Source organism: Cupressus sempervirens, chromosome 5 (genome assembly GCF_028749045.1).
Source record: "Cupressus sempervirens isolate cs-2001-9-10 chromosome 5, ASM2874904v1, whole genome shotgun sequence".
Taxonomy (NCBI): domain Eukaryota; kingdom Viridiplantae; phylum Streptophyta; class Pinopsida; order Cupressales; family Cupressaceae; genus Cupressus; species Cupressus sempervirens.
The window spans coordinates 552,907,134-552,931,436 of NC_143122.1; the positions used below are offsets into that span (position 1 = coordinate 552,907,134).

Genomic DNA, 24,303 nt, shown 5'->3' on the forward strand with positions numbered 1-24,303 from the left:
CAAGGTTTGATAGTGATTGGTCTAATTGACAAGATAGAGCAAAGAGCAGAGGAAAGAATAAAATAATAGTAAATTGCATGATTGAGTAGTGAGCTCTTCTTGTAGTTGAAATTTCATGTTTGGGAAATGGGCTCTTCTTGCATACATTATATCACAACTCCTAACAGGGTTTCCACAACTCCTAATAGGGTTGGAATCTCCTAACAGGGATTCAAAGTCTCCTAACAAGGACTCATTTTACTAAATGTTGTAATAGACTCCTAACAGGGTCCATCCTCTAACAAGGAATATTTATATTATTACATCATCTTGTGGGCATCACTCCCACTAGGGTTTTCTCTCTGATCAAGGGTTTCCCTAGTCAACATATTTGGTGTAATTGTCTATGGCATCTTTGTATGCTTTTTATTTACTTTGGTTGAATGGTTAAGTTTTTTAAAAGAAGAAAAATGTTTTAATTGTTGGATAATTGATTCAGCCCCCCCTCCCCTCAGTTATCTTGGTGGACTATTGTTTATAATAGTTTTCACCCTTTCTTAAAGAAAAACATAGGGAAGCCATCTAGCCTTGGGGATTTATCTCCTTCAAAAGAGCATACCACTTTGAAAATTTCCTCTCACTTGGAAAAAGCACTTAGCATTTTATTCTTCTCATTGGACACCAGAAGGGAAATAGCTTCAAGTAGCTCAAACTATTTAGTTTCATCAACATTAGGGTTAGAAGATAATAGAGAAGAAAAAAAGGAGACCATTTCATTAGGAATATCCTTTTCATTAGTAGTTTTTTGTCTTCATTTAATAAGGTTAGATATACGATTCTTGGATCTATGTTTCATAGTTGACAGATGAAAAAATTTAGTATTTTGTCCCCTTCTTCTAGCCAAAAGGATCTAGACCTATGCCTCCAATATATCTCTTCTTTAGAAATGATGTCATGGTCATCCATAACTTTTCATTTTCTTCCTTAACCAACTCCATTGAGTATCCCTCATTTTGGATTTTATCTTGGATAGATTTAAGATCATTTTTTAGATTTGATTTTCTTTCAAAAAAATTCCCAAAGGATCTTTTATTCCATTCTCTAATTCTCTTTTTGACATTTTTAAGTTAAGAGTCAACATGGAACAGAGTCATTCCTTCAATATTAATATTTCACCATTTTTCCAATTAATCATCAAAATGTGGGTGCTGCATCGACATTTTCTCATATTTGAATGGGAAATTCTTCCTGGCTTGAATAGCCTCTACCTTAAGAAAAAGAGGAAAATGGTTAGAGGAAATCTTCTGAATAGCATTGAGATTACACAAAATATCTATAGACTAATCTAGAGATATAAGGACTCTATCTAAATGAGATTGGATAAAATCATTTCCAACTCTTTTATTACTCCAAGTGAAATCAATCCCTTGAAGATCTAAATCCATTAAGCCTTCATTATTAATAAAGTCCATAAAATCTAGTCTTCCTTCTAGTTGACTAGGATTACCTCCTTTTTTTTCATGTTCATAAAGAGGAACATTAAAATCCCATAGAAATAACCATCTACCATAATAGTCAACACTCTTAAGCTTAGAAAGAGAATCACATAACTTTTTTCTAGCATTCTTATTATTAGGAACATACACATTAACAACATACCAATAGTTATCTAGGGATAAACTTTGAATCTTAATAGAAATAAAATGTTTATTGGCATCCATCAGGGTACTAGAGAAAGAAGAATGCTTTCACATAATCATCATTCCCCTAGAAGCAACTTTAGAACTACTAGCCATGATATAGTAGTTATTGAAATATTTCTAATCTAAAGCTTTATTTTTGTCCATTTTAGTTTCTTGGAGCACCAATTTATTAGGATTGTGCCCTCTAACAAAATTTTGAACAACATCAAGTTTATGGATACTATTCATCCCCCCAATATTCTAGGTGATAACTTTCATAATAATTTTTTAGGGATAAAATCTAGAATAGTTGTTTGCTTCCCATCAACAATATTTTGCAAACTTTCACTTTCTCCTATCTTCCTAGTTGTTTTTCTACCAACTTTCTCTAGAGTCCCAACATTCGATTCAATTTAAGATAGCCAATTTCCAATTTACTTCTTCGGTTCACAACTCCTATGAGAAAAGGGTTAGCCTTTTTATCTATTTCCTTCCTTTGACCCTACTTCTATTTACATTTTTTCTTCTCAAATATTAGATCCAAACACTTAGAATCTAATACACTTTCAATAGGAGGAAAATCTTGACATAGAGGATTCAATAGAGAGAGGGTTTCTTCATCCTATGATTCTTCTAAAATTTCAATCTCATCTAGTTGACTAATCCTTTCCTCAAGAATTTCTCCTTCCTCAGCTTACTCTAAATCTTCTATTTCTTCTAGCTCATCATCCTTAATTTGATATATGACCATCTAGTTCATTGGAATATTGACATCCTCATTATCCTTGATACTAATATGTTCAATGTTTTGGATTTTTTCCTCTTCCTGCTTCAGCTTCTCCTTATTTTGGTTCACTTGGTCATCTTTCAGTGCATGCAAGACTATCTTATTAGAGTGAGCTTTAGGTTTCCAAACCCCTTTTTGAACCTTTTTGCCATATTCATCATCTTTAGTTTATTTTTATTTTTCAATGGACAATTTTTTGCCTAGTGACCTTATTTTTTGAAGACAAAACAAGCATTAGGAAGATCTTCAAAACAAATCTCTTGCATCCACTTTCCTAATTTTGAATTAATTTCCACCTTTTGGGGAAGGTTCTAGGTCTAGATGTCGTCATATTTTCAATAGCTATAAGTTCTCAAAAAGAAACAACTATCCCTTTTTAAATATCTTCATGCCAAAACTCAAGAGGGAGCCCTAGGAGTCTAATCCATACTGGAGTAGTAAGGAAGAAAGCATCAAAGAGATCTATATTTGGTTCCCACTTTTTAATCATCAAGGTGCTATTACCAAAAGACCAAGGACCTCCACATAAAACCACATTTAAATCTTCCTTACATGTGAAAATGAAGGAGAAGAACTCTTTCACCATTATAGTGATATCTACTTGACCTCAGATAGCCCATTTCCTTTTATTCATTTTTCTAAGGGCATTAATATCTGGTCAGGGCCCCAGAAATTTCCCAACTAGGGTAAAATTTATATTCAAAATAGAATAATAAACTATCAAATCTAGGATAAAAATCTAAAACTCACCTTTTTCCCAGTAGGATTTTGAAGTAACAGGTGGAAAAGATGACTTTCCTCTTGGCCTTTTTCAAAAAAAAGAATACCACTTTCATTGACCCACTTCAAAATCCTCTTTCTTCTACTCCTTAGCATGTGATCCTTTAGCATTCTTTCCCACATCCACTGAGATATTCCCCTCCTTTAGTGGGTCCCTTATTTGGACTAAGCTCTTGGTCAGAGGATCAAAATGATTATATTCAGAGACCCCACATCTTCTAGAACATAAACCCAACAAAAATTTGTATTCTTCCTACTCCAAAGGCCTACTAAAATATGTATCTACCTTCCCTACACCCACTTCTAAAATCCTCGCTTCCAAAATCCCTATACCACCAGGGTGAATCCCTTCAGCTATATTCCTACCAACGAGGTTCTCACCTACTAGAGCTCTACTAGATCCCATAATTGTTACACAAGCATTTATTCTCTCTCCTAGTGTTTAGTATTATCACTACCAGGTTGCACATTCAGGAATTGCTATCTCATTTTGCATTTCATGCTTTAAAATCAAATCTCTCTACCTATTGCTACCTACTTCACTTATGTATCTTTGATGCCATGTGTTCCCAGATTGATCACACATTAGTCAAAGAGGGGAAAATGTAATCACCCAAAAATGGTCATCTAGACTATTAGCCCCCTTCTCATTATTTTGGCTAAATTATTTAATCATTTGCCTAGGCCAAAATTCTAAAAATAAACTTATTTTATTTTAATCTATAGTTTTCCTATAGTATCCTAATTCTATATTTGATTAAAATAACATGTCCCTCTTTTAATTAAATAAAAGACCCCATTCTTTTAACCCACTCAATGTGCCCATATAAAGTCCTTCTTCTATTTACAATTTAAAAGAAAAGGCTTTTGTTTCACATTAAAATTCAAATCCTTTTCATTGGGTTACTTGCTCTTACACATGGATCATACCAAAAGCCAACTCCCACCCTTGATTATCCATTCCTTGATCTTGATCTCAATTGTTTGTCTACCTTTAAAAGAGAGAGCTCTCTCCTTCTCAAATGATCTCATTTTTCAATATTGTTATGCTATAGTTTTCTTAGGAGGTTTTCTTGAGAGTTTTAATGGAGAATTTCCTACTTCTTATCTTATTCTCTCATCATCAACTTCATATTATCTTAGATACATTTGTAAATAGTTTAGCTTACTTTAACAATAGCTCAAATCACCTAGTTAATTAGTATGGCTTGGTAACATGGTCATATTGTTAGTATAGTTACACTGTGCATTACATTATAGCTTAGATCATTTCTTGCATTGTGTTCTTCAGAACTCCTTTTGAAACTTGCATTATTGTTCTTGTCTTAGGAACCTCCCATTGCATGGTTTACTAGAAAGGGTTGCATCTCTAAGGCTCATTTGAGAGCTCATTTCATACTTTGGATAGGGAGCTCTAAGCTGGCATTCAAGTGTTCCAATTCATGGGATATCTTAGATAGAAGGGTTTAGAGAAGTGCACTTTCTTGCATGAGATTCATTGTATCATTCTTCATCAAATAGTTCTTCAACAATCTCTTCTTTGTATTGGGCATCATTTTGTTGTATTTGCATATCATTCCTTCTCTTCAAGGATTGTCTTAATATTTTCTTTATAGCCTTGACTTGTCCATAAGCAACTTGAACATCAATCTTTCCCAGTTTGTAGGCTTCCATCTTCAAGATCTTTAACTCCCAAGTGGTTAGACTTTTTCTAAGAGTACACTTCTAAGATACCAATTGTTGGAAATCTAATAGGTAAAGTGTGATATTGAGAGGGGGGAGGGATATCATCACTACTCAGTCTCTACACTCTTATTCACCTCCAAAACTTTGCATGTAATTAGAATCTTCACACGCATGTGCCCATACAATTATGCATCAAACTAGCTAGGTCATAGATCCTCCTTAAATATATGATTAGGTGAACCTTCTAGATCTAAATCAATAATCAAGGATCAATCATTTTTTCTCTTAATCCTTGCATTATTATGAGTGGTGAATTCCCTTACCTAGGGATTAATGATCTTTCTTTAAATGCATAATCACCTCATTGATTACCTTCTCAATCTTCAAAAATACACTTTCAAATTGATAAAAATTGTTAACTTAATATTTTGTGCCATTCCAAATAAATATGATAAACTATGTTTCTTGACACTTACATCACACTAACGCTTAGTATAAATTGTCTCTTCATGTTGTCAATCAGCCTTAACTATACTTGACATGAATTGAATAACTCAACCTATATATCACTTGACATCAACTGATATCCCTAACAAACTTGGCATTCACTAGAGTACTCAATGACCATTAGCTTATTGGTTGTGACTACTACTCGACACATTACTTGGAATATTTACAATTCTTCACTCCTTAGCTTGACCTATATAGGATGGCTTAGTCATAGTAATGATGTTACTTCTTTAGTATTGACATTTTACTTTCCATTATTTACCTCAACATTTGATGTTGGTGCTCGGTTCATATAGTCCTTTCTCAGATGAATGACCTTATGATAATTGAAAGATATTCATCCAAAAAAAAATCCTCCAATTACTAGATCTTCCTCTGAGATGTATCCTAGCATAATTCGCTAAAATGTGTTTATACTTTTCATAATATAGACAATTTACTTAAGTAATGTAATCCCAATTTATGCTATCACCTTGATTAGGTTCTTTTTTTAACCTTTAGGTGTCCAATTGTCTTGCCCTTGCAATAACTATTGAATTGAAGTTTATGGTTTGACTTACTAATATTTCTCCTATAAATATTTGTTGTATGGCCTAGTTTTCCACAGTGATAGCATATAGGATTATTATTCTTTGGCCTTGTATTCACATTCCTTTTTTCTCTTTGATTTGATTATTCTCCTCTCTCAACACCTGATTGGAACTTGGCATAGCCTAGTCAAGAGGTATCATGAGGCCTCCTTGGTGCATTCATCTAATCATTAAGAAATCTCATAGCCTCTTTAGGTGTATTCAACCTCTCAAAAAATTCCTTTTCAGCTTTCAACTCAGTTGTCAATTTGTCATTCTCAAATATCAAACTTGTAATATCCAACTCTCTTCTTTCAATCTCATGATTTTCACTTAGTAACTAATAGTGCATATCAAATTGATTGTGTGTTAACTTCTACACTTTATTGATCATTTCATCAGGTCTTGTAACTATAGATGCTCAAAAATGGTTTGTGTTTATGGTTTCATCACTTCTTCATACTAACTCATCCCATTTTCTCACTGCACTAATTCTGATCTTTTGGCCAACTTGATTATATCTCAACAATATTAGTCATCATTTGTATCCCCTTTCACATCATTTTTACATCATTGGAATCATATCAAATCAACTTAGAATCACCCCAAATTTACCTAGAATTACCTGAAATCAACCATAATCAACTCAAAGCATGTTATACATCTTTAATCAATTACCATCTATCTTATCCTAGGCATTATTGTGGCTTTTAGTGCCTCAAAAACCTATCAATCTATCAAACCTATCAATCTAACCTTAGTACTATCATGGCTCTAATGCTAGGTCAAGCCATCATTCTTTTCATTTGATCATTGACATTGTCAAGTCCCTTGATGTTAGATCATGATATCATAAAACCATTTTTAAAACATTGACAGTGTCCATCGATGTTATTATGATAAACCATATCAATAAATCTCAACACTAGTACATTTGACCCCATTTTTAGACCAAATTTTTTTACCATCTACTAAAATGTTTTAGATTTCTCAGAATATGCAAGGAAAAATATCTTCTTTTTTTAAATCCATGCTTGTGTTTGTCAAAATTTTGACCAACACGGGCTTCATATGTTAAAATTAAAAAAGAAGTGGTAAAAACTCATTTCATTGTTGCTGAGGGTGAAAATGGAGGAAGGGTTTCATAGGCTAGAGGAGGCAAAAGCAAAGGTTTTTGAGAAAGGGGCATCTTTGTATGGGGGTGCGTGGAGATGGGTGTAGTGGTGGCAGTGCAATTCTTGCCAAGTCGCTTGCCATTTCTCACCTATTTCATTTTAGGAATCAGCAAGAGCACAATTTGAGCTCTCAATTGCACTAATTCATTCAAAAAATCTCCCTCAAATACGTTGGTGCCCTCACTTTTACTTAAAACCCTCACAAATGTCAACTTTATTGTTGGATTGTACTTTTTCTCAGTCAAAACTTAAAATGCTAGCGATTTTTCCATCTGGGTGATTTTTTTAGGGTTTTAAGGGTTTTCCAATGGGGAACCATCTAGTTATGAATATCTATGAGCCTACATCCCAGGGCCAAGGTGACACATAAACCTATCTAGAGTTTAATATGCAGGGAGATGATTTTGATTACCCAAAACTTACAGAACTTAGCTAGCCCATCAGGCCACCCATTTGAGCGGACAAATCACAACCCACCAATGGAAATGATCTTATGGGAATTATCAATTCTAGACTTAATCTTGGCACTGATGTTTTGAATGATGGTAAGCCAAGGAATAGCCTTAACTAGGTGGGTATAGGGGTGGATGCCCTTGTAGGTAATATGAGAGGCCTTAATTTCGAGGATGTAGGAGCAAGGATGATGGAAATGATTATTCTAAGAGGGATACTCCTAGGAATGCCTATAAATATTATGGGATTCACAATCTGGCATGTATTATTCATTGTAATGTACCATCTTGCAGGAAGTGGTTATGCAACTCCAAGGGGAATACTTTGGGTTTTGACATTGTCAGTCACCTAGTAAGTGACTTCTTTATCCTTTGCTAAACCAATCTGTATGTTGTTTATTTTCTCCCTGTTGAGCAGTTATATGTTTTCCTATAATTTTCATGCTAATCTATTATGGTTTTTCTTGTAAGATCTTTCCAAGTAAATATGCATTTTCTTGTTTTCCTCTACGAAGCAATTCCATATATGTTTATTTTCTGTGAGTTAACAATTTTGTTTTAACTTCAATTCTGTACATGTTTATTTTACCACTAATAAGCAATTATAATTTTTTAAATCATTTCTCATCCTACCTTTTTATTGTGAAATTACCAATTGTTGTGTAAAGATGGAGTTTACAAAATGAGTACTTTTTTGGCATATCCTCGTATTGGATACTGGAGATTGTGAACATAGATTTTGGCTAAGCCCACCCATGAATCAGTTGCCCTTAAGTTGTCTGCTAATTGACACCTCCTTACCAACCAATTCTTTATGGGCAAATCCTCATGGTTCAAAAACTCAAGACTCATTGTTTGGAAACTAAAAATTTGAGCTTTACCACCTAATGTGGCTTAAGTTGCATCCCATTATTGCCCTATTTCTATTTTTTCTAATTACCTTCCTTACTAACTGCTAAGCAATTTTGGTTTTTCTTATTTTCTCCATGCCAAGCAATTTCTCTAAAAAAAACTAGGCTCTTCCTATACCAAGTAATCCTGATTAATCTATTGACCCCCCTTACGAAGCAAATTTATTTCTACATACTTCCCTTACGAAGGTATTATGTTTTTGTGTATTTAATCCTTGTATAATAAATATAACCATTATGGCTTTACTCACATTTTGACTGCAAAGTAATAATTTTTAAGTCAATTTCTCCCTTACTGAGAGCTTCCATTATTAGTTGTTTCCACTCGCTAACCTTTTTTTGGTTTTTTAGGAAAATGGGGAAAGGTAACTAAATAATGGTGCTTGTGACAAGCTCTTCAATTCTATCCTTTGGTACTTATTTCTTTCTAACTTAGAAATACCTTCATTTTTTATATGTTTTCCATATAGCAAATAGTGCCTTTTGTTTAAAAGAAAAATGTATATGTAGTTTTATGGGTTGTAGATCAATGAGATAGAAATTTGTTGTGTGAGACTACTCTTGTTCTTGTTGAGTATACTATCTCTTGACATTAGATAATAAGCCCTTCCAGTTTTACCTAATTTTTCTATACTAAGAAGTAGTCATTTTTCTTAAGATAAAAGGTAAAGGTAGTTTTATGGGTGGCAGATGAGTAAGGTACAAGTTTTCTATGCAAGAGTGTTCTTTTCTTATATGCTCTTCCTTTAAATCATGTCATATTTTTTGATACCTAATTTGAAGTCCTTCCACAGTATGATTATGCCTTTTGGGAATTCTTTCTTTGCACTTCCATATGGTAATATACTGAAATTTCCTTGTGCATTTTTGCCCTTGAAGTGTCTACCATTTCATGAATTTTACCAATTATAGGGCTTCGTGAGTTCATATGAGGAAATGAGCCTCCAGGAAATTTTTCAAGTACCAAAGTCCAGGCCAAGATATAGACAAGGCCAATAATTGTACCTAATCTAGCAACTTTGGTAACCTTACCTAACACTCTTTTTGTCCTTGCTCTACCCTGTTGCCTTGATCTGCCTAAGTTACATATGTAGGGCACTGCAACTCTTCGCTGCATCATATCATAACTATGAGACATCCATTAGTCATCTTGAATTGGGCAATTTTAATCAAAATCTTTTAGTCTTACATTGACTTTCTTTTTTATTGAGATCATTGCAATCTTTGACCAAGGTTGGACAGAAGTGTAAAGTGGAATAACTCAAATTTCCTCGCTATTTTGTTACTATATTTTTTCCATTAGAGTCCCCAATTTACAACTCAAAGATTTCAAAAATTCTCCAAGGTGAGCACATCAAGAACAATTAAAGGTTCAATAAGAGAAGTATCCTGGAAATGAAAAACTAGATTGTTTTCAACAAATACAATCTGCATAATTACAAAATCTAACCAAGTACCATGGGCATGTCAATAGCATCTGCACCATCCAAAGCTCTTGTTTTGGCATAGGTAGTAATAATGCTGGAAAAGGTTGTGTGATTTAGCTTTATACCTGCCAATTGCATTTTCTTGAATATAAACACACATGTTATATATGTTTTTAAACATATATACATATATGTACATATCTAATAAAAACTAACACCCTTATTTCAGGCACTAAGAAGGTATAACATCCTAATTTGTTTTCCCTACAAAATCCATGATAACAGTTCATATTTTTATAAATTTTCTCTTGTTAATATTATTTTTTGTTAATTGATGATTTAAAAAAAGTTGCTAATCATTTTGTTTCACAGAATGCTTCAATACTAGTTAAAGCCATTCCAAAAAAGAAGGATAATAGCAGTTCTAAAGAATCTAATACTGAAGAATTTAAAGAGGACACTATGAAAAAGGTATAGAGGCATAATCTATTTGAAGTTGAGGCAATTCTAGATAGCATTATATTTCATTGTGTTTAATGTATTCTTTTTCTATATGCATTTAAAAAGCAATTTACTTTTTCTTTGAAGCACATAGTCTTGTGATCCTTTATGTATGCCTTTATGTGACACATGTTACATATTTGATATTTTTGCCATAAAATATGACTACAATCAAAGGTTGTCTATGCAAACATGAAGGATTTTCTCTACATCTAAATGGGCTCATTATTCATAAAGTTTCTTGATTTCTTATTACTTATTTGGTCCTTCTACCAATTGCAGTTCTCTAACAAAGATATCATAGTTTTCATTTAAGATTATTTAATATCCTCTTGAATTGTTAGTAGAGCTTTTAAATGCACTTCAATTATCTCTTTGAGGGAAAGTCTATTTAAATATTTTTGACTAGGGAACATAGCTTTTAATACCTAGTTTCTTGACCTCAAATATTCAATTATCCTATTAATTTGTTATGTATTCATAATAAAATAAAAGATGTGGTCGAGTAGTTAAGCTCTTGTTTAGGGTTTATGGTGTGCCTAAAATTTCTTTTTAAACTAAAATGCCACTTTTTTCTTGATGTTGTTTCTAATGAAGTCCATTCTTTGTGTGAGAATATTAACTGGTTTCTCTTGTATGAAATTCAAGTTGCTTGTTAATATATTTTGTATAACAATTTTATTGTATTTTGCATTTATAGAATGCTTTTTTCCCAGTGAAAGCCCTCCCAAAGAAAGACACAATCTCTAAAGAATTAGATAGTGAAGAGTCTAAAGAGGATACTATACGAAAGGTAGATTGCTTAATCTCTTTGCAATAAGGATAATGCTAATTAACATGTGAGTTTTCTTCAAGTTGTTTCTATCTTTGCATTTTCAAAAATCCTAGGTAGAATGCCATGTCTATTCAGTAGGCATTTGATGCTTTTGAAGATCACTCTCATAGTTGCATGCATTGAACTATTTTCATAGGTAGATTATTTGAGTTTGTTCATCAAGAGTGAACCATTTTGTTGTTCAAATACTTTTTTCTTTGTAATTCCTGACAGATATCAAAGCATTTATTTATGTGTGCTACTACTAGTTCAATTGTCAAAAAGTATTCTTAACAAATCTTATTTATTTACACAACTCCTTTTTTATTTTTGTCATGGATGAATACATGTTTTATTAAATAAATATCATTAAAAAATTAAGTATACTTTGCTAATTGTTTACAGTTAAGTTAGTTCCTCATTTGAAATGACTTTATGGGTGTAGTTGAAATTGTTTTTTTAAAAAATTGATTGGTATTTTCATTTTTGATGATATAAAACATGCAGTTTAAGATATGTTAAATGTTTAGCTCTCATTATTGGTCATGTTATATAACTTGCTTGATGGTTTAGTTTTAAGAATGTTTTTCTTAAAAGATAGGTCACTTATTTATTAAAATATGTTTGTTTCTTATATGGGACATATACTTCTATGAGATGCTTCTTATGTGAAAACAATGTTAGTTTCCAAATGTGACAATTAGTTGGTTCAACTTATTTTCTATATTTCTGAATTATAGATGAAAATACTTGTGTTCAGGGAGTGTTTTAATTTTTTTCCAAATTTCAGAAACATGTTTCCAAACCCATTGCTAAATCTGTATCCAAACAAGAAAGCTCCAATGAAGAAGAAACTTATGAGGATAGTGATGATGAACCTACACCCCAAAAATTAGAAGCAAAGGTATATTACAAACATGTGATAATACTAAATAGTATTGTAGTGCCAAAAAGATAGTTACAAGGTCATGAATATGGTAAATATTAGTGAATTAGAATGTGTAGTAACTTGAATTATGTTTATGTTAAACAAAGTATAGTTCATTGTCTTTGCACCAGAAAGGAAATTATGTGGAAGCATTTTAATATTTTTTTCAAATGTCAGAAACTTGTTTCCAAATGCATTGCTAAATCAGTATCAAAACAAGAAAGCTCTAGTGACGAAGAAACTTCTGAGGATAGTGATGAAGAACCTGTACCCCGAAAATTGGAAGCTAAGGTATATTACTAAATAGTATTGTAGTGCTAGAAAGAGAGTTCGAGGTGATAAAATTGGTAAACATCAATGAAATATGATGTGTAATGTTCAGTTATGCTTGTGATGATAAACTATAGCTATTATCTCTACACCAATTAAATTGATGATCTTGTTATACTATTCTAGCAATATTTTTTTCCCCTTTTGTGCATATACTGTAAATTGGTATTCTTGTACGGGTTTCTATTGTTTCTCTTATTATAACAAAAAAAAGGATTTGTAGAATTGTTAATTTTTTTCAAATGTCAGAAACTTGGTTCGAAACCCATCGCTGAATTGATATCCAAACAAGAAAGCTCTAGTGAAGAAGAAACTTCCAAGGATAGTGATGAAGAATTTGCTCCCAAAAATTTGAAAGCTAAGGTATATTACATATAATGTTTAAAATATATTGAAGGACTACAAAGAGGCTTTGAGGTTTAGAAAATGGTAAATGTTAGAGAGTTAGGGTGTGAGTGGTGACTTGAGTTCTGATAATCTGTGAATAGAGATTATAGACTATAGTACATTATGTCTGCATCAATTAGATTAATAAATCCTATTAGACTATTGTAGAAATAGCTATTTTCCTCTTCTGCATTCTATTTTAATTTGTATTCACATACAAGTGAACCTATAGCTAATGTTTATAAACAAACAAAAAAATGGTAAGCAATATTTTTAATACATTTTATTGATTCTTTGTTTCTGATGGAAAATTTAAAATCTTGATGCATAGAACACACAAGGGAAAGCCCCTGAAAAGAATGAAGAGACTGTTGGAGTTGAGGAAAGCCAACTCTGAAGACGCCAAGATCACCTGCATGCGAACCTGTCAAAGAGAAGCCATAGAAGGGGAGGAGCATGGAGCATGGGCAAAAACCCTAAACGGACATGAGAGCCAAAAATGCAAACACAATAAGAAATGTATTTACAATAAGAAATGGCTTTACAATGTTATTCGATTTACAATGAGAGAGAGCCCGAATATAAAGAGCTCATGGAAGCTTGTAGAACAAGCTGGAAGGAGGTAGAAGATAAGATTGACAACTCAGCACACATCCACAAAAAGTGGAATATGCTAAAAAAGGAACAAACTCCCGAGTTGTCAACAACTACCCACTACATGCATTAAATATAAAATATTAAATAAATGCATGACCTAAGTAAGCTTAAGCAATAGAGTAAATAATAAATAATTAATTATTTACTCTAACACCCCCCCTTAAGTGCAACTTAGGGAAATGCCTTAAGCTCACAAAGCTAAGATGAATGCATAATGGGTCCCGGCAACGAGGCCATTTTAGGTACCCAAGTACAATGCAAGAAGATGAAACCTCTATAAACGGAGAAAGAGAGAAAACCACATGGGAAAAACCCTCCCCCAAAAAGAGGTAAGAACCCAGTGAAGAGCGGAAGAAGTCTCCAACTAGGGAAAATGTCCCCTAAATCAAGAACAATGAGTGATCATGAAGAAGCAGCATCACTGAAGCATGAAGAAGTTGCAAATTTGTCAAACTGCTGATCTGAAGAAAACCTCCATGGAAGAAGAAGGCACAAGCCGAGCATGTCTATATGGTAGATGATCCATCTCACCGAAATGCATAGGTAGCCAGCCACTGCAATCGCCTTGTATATAGGATCAACCACTAAATACATAGTTCACACTATCGAACCATCGAACCATGGATGCATTAGAACACAGCATAATCCCCCCTTAATGCAGACGGGGTGTGATGACAGGCAACTGAGAAGGTGAGCCAAAATCTTCTACAAACGAACCAAGAACGAGGAGAGAGGAAAAGAAGTACAGACACCGATAAAGACACGGTCTAACTGACTCGGCATGGGCTAATGTTGTGGAAGGGACACTCACTTGACAAAGGGAGAATGCCTAAAACAGAAAACAAATAATCCCCCCCCATGGTGCTTTATGAAATAGTGCAAGTACACCTGACTCAAAACAACGTTCATGACTCCCAGAATGCAAAAGTGACAATTTATCTCAGTGCGAAATGAAAAAGTGCTTCAAAAGGATACCTACAATGATCAAAACTGAAAAAGAGCTGAACCAAAAGAAAGTACAGCCGAAAAGAAAGCAAACCATGCCAGGAAAATGATCCTCGGGCCTAAAACACTCAAAATATCCACCATAGAGAAAAAAAGCCAAAACTATGATAGAAAGAGAAGAGGCCAAAAGTGAGGAAAAAAGATGACAGTTCTGAAAAGTACACAGAACCAGCTTTCCAGAAATATAAAGTTTTCCAAAAACAGACATGGGACGCAAAAGATATGCATGCTGGAGTCAAAAACAGGACTTCAGACTTTAATAGAAAAAATGATAAATAAGAAAGCATCAAAACCTAAAAATACCTGCACCAAAATCTCCATCTCGGAACCAGCTTTTCGGCGCTTCTTTCGGATCGGAAAAATACCTCCGTATGCAAGAGTTATGGCCAAAAAACCACAAGTAGGTCCAAAAGTGAATCAGGAGAGGTGCATGCAAGGGCTGATGCAGTGCTGACGTAAGCAAGTCATGCGATTAAATTTGACGGTTTGATGGCTGTCGCAGCAAAAAAGAGTGCCACGTGGCATAGCCACGTGGCAGTTGACGTGGCTGGGGTGACTTGGCGGGTCCACGTGGCAAGGTGCCACATGGCGCCCATGCCACGTGTCACCCCCGCAGTGGCCTACTCGACTGACGTTGCTGCAGAGTTGGCGCTGACTGGAGGCGGAGCTGTCGTGCGGCGGAACCGGCGAAGGTGGCCGCAGGGGCGGCGAAGCCGGGAGGAGCCGCCGGCGGAGGGCAGCGGATGGGCGGCGGGCTGGAGAGGCGCCGCCGGTGGAGGGCGGCGGCCAGGAGGCGGCCGGGCAGCGGCGGAGCGCGGGCGGCGCGCAGGTGGCGCGGTGGCGGCCAAAATATATATTTTTTAAAAAATTTTTACGCCCTGCGTCCGTACGATCCGTACGGCAGCGACCCTGGAGGCCTAAAAAAATTGCCAAAATTGCCCTGTCTCCAAAAACGAAAAGCTCTATATGAATCCTGACTGCAAACGGCCTTTCGGATCCAATGGTGATGTCCATTTGGGCTGAAAGTGCTCCAAAAATTGCTGATCCCCTGATTTGAAGAAAAAATGCACAAACCAACTAAGGTTTGTGACTTCAAATCACGGCTTCAAAGTTTCTTCAACGAAGCTGCAGCATGAAGGCTCTGATACCATGTTCGAGTTGAGGAAAGCCAACTCCGAAGACGCCAAGATCACTTGCATGCGAACCTGTCAAAGAGAAGCCATAGAAGGGGAGGAGCATGGAGCACGGGCAAAAACCCTAAACGGACATGAGAGCCAAAAATGCAAACACAATAAGAAATGTATTTACAATAAGAAATGGCTTTACAATGTTATTCGATTTACAATGAGAGAGAGCTCGAATATAAAGAGCTCATGGAAGCTTGTAGAACAAGCTGGAAGGAGGTAGAAGATAAGATTGACAACTCAGCACACATCCACAAAAAGTGGAATATGCTAAAAAAGGAACAAACTCCCGAGTTGTCAACAACTACCCACTACATGCATTAAATATAAAATATTAAATAAATGCATGACCTAAGTAAGCTTAAGCAATAGAGTAAATAATAAATAATTAATTATTTACTCTAACAGAGACTAGTTCTAAAGAGTCTGATAGTGAAGAATTTAAGAAATATATTAATCAAAAGTAGCAGTGGAACTGGTTTCTTGAAGATGCTTCCTTCCAGTTTTTCTACCAGTTTCAGAGCAGGAGTTGCAATTTATAGGAAAATCTATGAAAACATTTAGGAATGAGGATAGATTCATATATAATTTTATTAATTATAAAATTGTTAGTCCATTATTTAGAAAAGCTCATGAAGTAATGTATTCACGTGCTATATTATTATCAGTATCACAAAGGTATGATTTTATGAAGGGTTAAGCGATATACTCTAGACACATCAAAAAATAAGTTAGAAAACAAGCCTTGATGTTGAATGATTATGTAGGTGGAGGTTAAACTATTAATGGAAGAGTTAAATGCTCTTGTGAACAATATCTTTGATGTACAGCTCTAGTGATTCAAATTAATCAATTTTTTCTAACATCTCTAATTGATGCCTAAATTAAATGGTAAAAGAATGACAATGCTCAATAGGGAATCTCTCAAGGATTTAATGGAAGTCTTGAAGTTGACCTACATCTCCAACACTTGTAGGGAATGACTCACAGATTTAGTGGTGTCACTACCTATAAGATAATTCCCCAATTCCTAAGAAGGGATGGGGTTGGACATATTGCCCCAGTTCCATGACTGATCCCATAAAAGACCTGACTTTGATTACTCTCTTTATATTGTTTCTACTTGTATTTATTTTTTGTTTTCCACATTCTAATGAATCATTGGATGTGATTTTTTACATGCAAAGAGTTGAAAATTATCCGTACTAATTCAATAATATCATGTTTTGAATATTTGTTTCCAATAATGTTTGACTACTAATATTTAGTGGAATTTAATGTAAATGTGATGTCTTTTTAGAAACGCAAAGTTCTACCAAATCAAGTGGCTGGTGACTCTCCCAAATGTAGAGATCTAGTTCTTTCTCATGGCGTTCTCATGCCACTTCTTGCTCAGTTGACTGAGCAAGTATTTCTGCCAAGGAAAACCACAAGCAACATTTGAGCAAGTATGTCAATTTACCCACATTTTTTCTAAAAAACTAAGTTTTATATTGTTTTTTGTGTCATGCACTTGTTGAATTATGTTTTCCCCCATACAAAGCCAGCTCTACCTGCACTATAGTGACTTATTCACTCAAATGATGAAGAAGTTCTAACAGATGCTTGTTGGACTCTTTCTTATATCTCTGATGGTACAAATGATAAAATTTAAGCTCTGATTGAGGTGGGTGTCTTTTGTAGGCTTGTTGAGCTCCTAATGTAAGTGTAGATCATTTGTTGGTAATGATAGATAGGTGTTATCATTCTTATTTCTTTTTGTAAGGTGCCATAAATAATGGATTAATCCTTTTTGGCTTGATTTGTATTGTTAATAGATGTTTTTAATGTGCACTATATTTTTTTTTGGATTTTTATAAAAAAATGCATGCATGCTTCAACCACCTCTCTCCATTCATCCTTATCCCAACTCTCCAAATAGTGGGTAATATTGTAACTGGTGATGATTTATAGACTTGGGTATACATGTTCATATCATTATTTTTTGTTAGATTTACGTACTAATAATTAGTTGTTATACAAGTGTATGTTGGTTTCATTGGACTAATTTCATTTACTTCTATTATGTTTGTTTTGTGTAAATTTAGTACATAATCAACAACCAAGCACTTCCTTGCCTTTTAGCATTGTTAACCCATAATCATAAGAAGAGTATCAAGAAGGAAGCTTGTTGGACCATTTCAAACATAACTGCTAGCAACAAAGAACATATTCAGGTCTTTCAATTTATTATCTAGAGTATAGAGGCATAAATGTAGAATGGTGTGAAACTAAGATTTTTGAAGGCCTGCTTTATACTAACTAATATATTCATTTTCAAGTTGTGATTGATGCAAAAATCATTCCTCCCCTAGCTCAACTCCTTCAAACTACTGAGTTTGATATTAAAAAGGAAGCAGCATGGGCCATATCAAATGCTACTTCTAGTGGTACACATGAACAGATTAAGTATATATTTTATTTTTTGATAGCTCACAATAAAATTGTGAATATAAATTGGTGTGGGAGATATTAGCATAATTTAATGGGTATAATAATGATAATGATGTACTAGAATCATTAATTATATGTTCAAATTTTCATTCTCTTGCATTTAACCTTCAATGCCTACTTTGATTATAATCAAGGATTCATAAAGCCTCTATGTGACCTTTTAGTCTATCCGGATCCAAGGATTATAACTATTTGTCTTGAAGGACTAGAGAACATATTGAAATTTGGAGAAGAAGAGAAGGACCTTGGTAATACAGGAGGTGTGAATTTATATGCTCAGTATATTGATGATGCTAAAGGACTTGAGAAGATTGAGAACTTGCAAAGTAATTATAACAATGAGATTTATGAGAAAGCTATAACAATATTAGAAACATATTGTCTAGAAGATGAAGAAGATGATTAAGCATTACCTATTGGAACTGAGGTTGCTCAGCCAACTTTCAATTTTGGTGTTAATCAACCAATAGTGCCATCTGGTGGATTTAACTTTGGTTGATCAAGTTTTTTTTTTTTTTTTTTAATTTATGATTTTATATTTGTTATTGTGAAAGCCTCTTTGTTTGCATATTTTTAAATATTAGTTGTTCCTTATTTTAGGGATTTGAGCTACTACAACACAGGGTGGGGGGCTATGCATTGGGTGTGAAGGATGGTTGTTTCTAATATTTCTTATGTATATGTTGGAGTCCATCATTATGAGAAAGATGCTTGGTTTTTCGATGGTTCTGGTGATAGGCTATTTCTATTGGTATGTCAATCTGACAATGATAACCAAATCATGTATACATGAGCTCCTTGGAAATAATGAGTCAGTGGGTCAGCATTTGTTGGTTTGGTAGTATAGTTCTCATGTTGTACTATGGTCTCTGTTCATAAGGCTATGTCAAAGCTGCAATAATTAGAAAAATGGACTATCTGAGCCACCATTTGTTCTTTATAGCTCTATAATAGAGCTTTATGTTGTCTATGTCATGTACTATGTGCTCTTGGTATTTGGACACAGGTCTCAAGGTCATACTAACCCATGTTATGCATGCATTGTATTCATTTAATAGCAAGAAAAAATGACATTGTTTTCTTGAGCATGACAGTGGGTTTACAAGTAAGGATTCTGAAAAGAGACACTTGTAAACTAAGAACTCTTGAAACTTGTATTATTACTAAACATAGTGTATGTCTATGTTTTGATTTTTGGTTTTTATGTGTGTGCAAACAGGTCTAATTATTGTATGTATATGTATATGGATGTATCCATAGACTTGGTGTTTTTGTAAGGATTTTTCGTTGTATCATTTGATGTTCTGGCAATTGGCTAGCTTGTTTGTTTAGGTATTTAAATTGTTAGACTTCATCAAATTTTTTTCCCTCTACTTATTTGATTAATTGATTGGTTATTGATATATGCATGTATGTGGGAACTATTCGGGTAGGCATCAATGCATGGTTGTTGCATCCAACTGGATTTTTGTAGGATTGCCCCTCATCCACGAATATTTGTAGTTGTCTAAAATGCAATTGGCCCTATACTTTGGGTATTGGAATTCTTTTTGTGTGGATGTTGGGTGATTATTGTAATTTGTGTGTATCCATCAATAACATCGATTTGGTTTATGTAAGGATTATATCTCATCCTCTAATATCATAGTTCTAGAAAGGTGAATTCTTAATATAAGTATTTGACATTCTAGTTTCAATGTATATATATTCATGTTGCATTTATTTTATTGGCAATTGTAACATAATGGTTGCTGATATATGTATCAATGGGATGATTATTATCTCAATAGGTTGCTAACAGGTTGATTGCAATGATTTGGATTCCATCAGGCATTCTATAAAATAGTTCACATGCCTTACCTATGATTTGACATTTTGCATGCATCATGCACTCTCTCCTCTAGCTGATGATGGATTATAGAGAGTGATCTAAAACAATGATACAAAATGTCAAAACATAGGCAAGGCATGTGAACTATTTTATGGAATGCCTAAAAAAATTTGACCAATGCTTGGCAATTTTCTACCAAGCATTGGTCAAAATTTCAACCAATGTTGGTAGTTTTCTACCAAGCATTGTTCGAAAATTTCAACCAATGCTGGCAATTTTCCACCAAGCATTGGTTGAAATTTCAACCAATGTTGTGTAGTTTTCTACCAGCATTGGTCAAAATTGGCAGAAATTGTGCTGGAAATTTTGAAAGTTTTCGACCATTATATTGGACAAATTTCAACCAATGTTGTGTAGTTTTCTACCAGCATTGGTCAAAATTTTGACCAACGCTTGGCAAAAATTGTGCTGGAAATTTTGAAAGTTTTCGACCATTATATTGGACAAAATTTTGACCAACTAGTAAGTTGGTCAAAATTTCAATGAGAAAAATTATGACCAATTGGTTGGTCTAAATTTTGACCAATAATGGTCAAAAAATGAGCCCAAATGTACTAGTGTACAATCATGTAGCATTTATGATATTGGTTAAATGTTGTGTGTCCTTAATTCATGTCATGTGTACTTTGCATGTTATCAATTTCACTCAATCAATCCATTTGACCATGGCTTTAGTCTATCCATCATCATCCCAGTTGATCTACATAATCATCACATTTTCATCAAAGGATAATGTCGCATTTATTAATCAAATTGGCCAATCATCTACTAATTTTCTCTATAGGATTAAATAACCCATAATTTAATCCTATATCTTCCCCATCATTTTCATCTCACATTTTCTAATTATTCTTCCTAATTAAAATTCTCAATTAATTTATATTCATTAATTTATTTATTTGTCTATGCAAACTATGGAAATTCACAATTTCCTAAGTCATATTTTCCACCATTAATTTCCATTCCTAATTTATATTTGTGTTGATATATGGATTTTTAATTTAGATATTTCACATAATATTGACATAATCTTGATTGACATCATCATGACACATGGGCATCTTACATCATGGATTTTATCCTTACACTTGGCTAAGATATGTCATAATCCACAGATTTTTATTCCCTTACGCACATCTATATTTTACTTCTATTGTCATAGATGCTTGGCTTTAAGTGGGTTTGAGGTGTCACATGACGCATCATAGATCCGCTTCTATTTTTAGCCATTATTAACTTCCAAGTGTCATACAATCTTAATTTGGCATCTTGTGTCATTTGTGTCATGGATTCTCAAAGGAATCTCTTACCAAGTCACATATCCAAGGTGACAATTCCAATGCTCTCATCTTGCATATTGATTATAAATTGAGCATTCTTCCTCTCATTTCCCATCCTAAGTCTTAAGGTCCTAACTTCTTAGTTTCTTGATGCTTCAAATCACTTCTTCTAGTACTCTCATATCATTATCATTATCATAGACTTTTGTTTCCTAATTATTTGCATTATAGGCAATTAGAGCTACATCATATGGAGAGGAAAGGACATGGGAGCTACAAATGAAAGAGGGGGTTTTAACTTTGTCTTGCTTTCTTGGTTTATTTGGATTTCATGTTAGACTAGAGGGTATCAATTTATGTTTTTTGAGTTTGTTATTTTCTCATAGTATGTTAGATATTATCCCATTTTTTGGTCCTACAGTAACCAACTATCTCTTGTCTTCATTAGATAGTACATTGTCATCTTCAACCTTTTCTTTATCTTCCTCAGTCTTTCTATTTTGTTTGATCACTTCACGTAGCTTCACTACTTGAATTTCATGTTCTCTTTTCATTGCTCTAAATTCTTCATTCAAGGTATTGTTCCTCTCTAGTAGATTTTCAATTTTTGCATTAGATTCATTGAATCTTTCTTCATCAAATGGTTATTCAAGAGTCTCTTCTTTGTATTGGGTATCATTTTTTGTATTTCCATATCTTTCCATCTTTTAAAGAATTTCCCTAATATTTCCTTTACAACCTTGACTTGTTCATAAGAAAGTTGAACATCAATCTTCTAGTTCTCAATGACCTTTCCCAATTTGTAGGATTCTATCTTTAAGATATTTAACTCCCAAGTAGTTAGAATTTTTCCATGAGTACATTGCTCTGATACCAATTGTTGGAAATCTAATAAGAAAAGTGTGAGACTGAGAGGGGGGTGAATGAACACTACTCAATCTTTACACTCTAATTCAACTCCAAAACTTTATAAGTAATCATAATCTTCACACAAATGCACCCATATACTCATGCAATGAAATAGGTCATAGACCCTAATTAAGTAGATGATTAGGTGAACCTTCTAGATCCAAATAAATGATTTAGAATCAATAAATTTTCCTCTTATTTCTTGCATTATTTTGATTGGTGGATTCCCTTACCTAGGGATTAATGATCTTCCTTTAAACACATAATCACCTCGTTGATTAACTCCTCAATCTTTAGAAACACACTTCCAGCTCCATAAAAATTGTTAACATAACATTTTGTGTCATTCCAAAAAAATATGTTAAATTGTGTTATGAGGCACTTATATCACACTGAAACTTAGCATAAATTGTTTCTTCGTGTTGTTAATTGGCCTTAGTTGTGCTCAACATGAATTGACTAACTCAACATCTGTATCACTCGATGTCAACTAATATCCCTAACAAACTCAAAATTTATTGGAGTACTTGATGACCATTAGCTCATTGGTAGTAACTACTACTTGGCACATGACTTGGAATATTCACAAGTATTCACTCTTTACCTCAACCTATAAGGATGGCTCAGTCACAGTGATGACCTCACTTCTCTAGTATTGATCTTTTCCTTTCCATTGTTTATCTCAATATTTGGCATTGGTGCTCAGTTCATATAGTCCTTACTTAGATGACCGAACTTTTGACAATTGAACATATTCATCCAAAATTCCTCTAGTTACTAGATCTTCCTCTAAGATGTATCCTAGCATAATTTTCTACAATGTGTCTATAATTTCCATAATATTGACAATTTACCCAAGTATTGCAATCCCAATTTATGGTATCACCTTACTTAGGTGTTTTGTCTTGACCTTTAGGTGTCTAATTATTCATTCCCTTAAATCTAAAATCTTGTGACCTATGACCATACTTCTGACATGTATAATAGTAACCTTTGAATCTAAAATTAGTTGGTTCCTAATTGACTTTTGATCTACACTCATGTGCTTGATGACTTTGTTTATTGTAAGTAAAGAAATAATCAATGAATTTAGGTTTAGGGTTTGACTTACTAATCCTTCTCCTGCAAACTTTTTTTGTATGACCTAGTTTTCCATAGTGATAACATGTAGGCTTCTTATTCTTTGGCTTTGTATTTGCATTCCTTTGTTCTCCTTTCTTTGATGATTGTCCTTGCTTGGCACCTGATAGAAACTCAACATAGCCTAGTCCATAGGTGCCATGAGGTGTCATTGGTGCATTAATCTACTCATTAAGAAATCTCATAGCCTCTTTAGGTTTATTCAACCTCTCAAAAACTCCTTTTCAACTTTCCACTTATTTATCAATCTATCATTCTTAGATTTCAAATTTGCAATATCCAACTCTTTTCATGGAATCTTATAATTTTCACTTAGTAACTGATTGAGAATATCAAACTGATTCTGTGTTAGCTTCTACACTTCATTGATCATTTCATCAAGTCTTGTAACCAACTATCTCTTGTCTTCATCAACTAGTGCCTTGTCATCTTCAACCTTTTCTTTATCTTCCTCAGCCTTTTTTTCTTTTGTTTGATCACTTCACATAGCCTCACAAAAGTCATTATTCCTCTCCAAAAGATCTGCAATTATTGCATCAGATTCACTAGATTTTTCTTCATCAAATAGCTCTTCAACAGTCTCTTCTTTGTATTGGGTGTCATTTTGTTGTATTTTCATATCCTTCCTTCTCTTCAAAGATTACCTTAATATTTCTTTTACAACCTTAACTTGTTCATAAGAAACTTAAACATCAATCTTTTGGTTCTCAGTGATCTTTCCTAGTTTGTAGGATTCCATCTTCAAGATCTTTAACTCCCAAGTGGTTAAAATTTCTCCAAGAGTACACTTCTCTTATACCAATTGTTCAAAATATAATAAGGAAAA

At 33.8% G+C, this 24,303-nt stretch overlaps 1 pseudogene; it reads left to right on the forward strand.

The window, feature by feature from the left end:
- The window catches only part of LOC149557127 (importin subunit alpha-1a-like), a 71,635-nt pseudogene extending 52,972 nt beyond the window's left edge, over window positions 1-18,663 (forward strand).
- The last annotated feature ends 5,640 nt before the right edge of the window (window positions 18,664-24,303 follow it).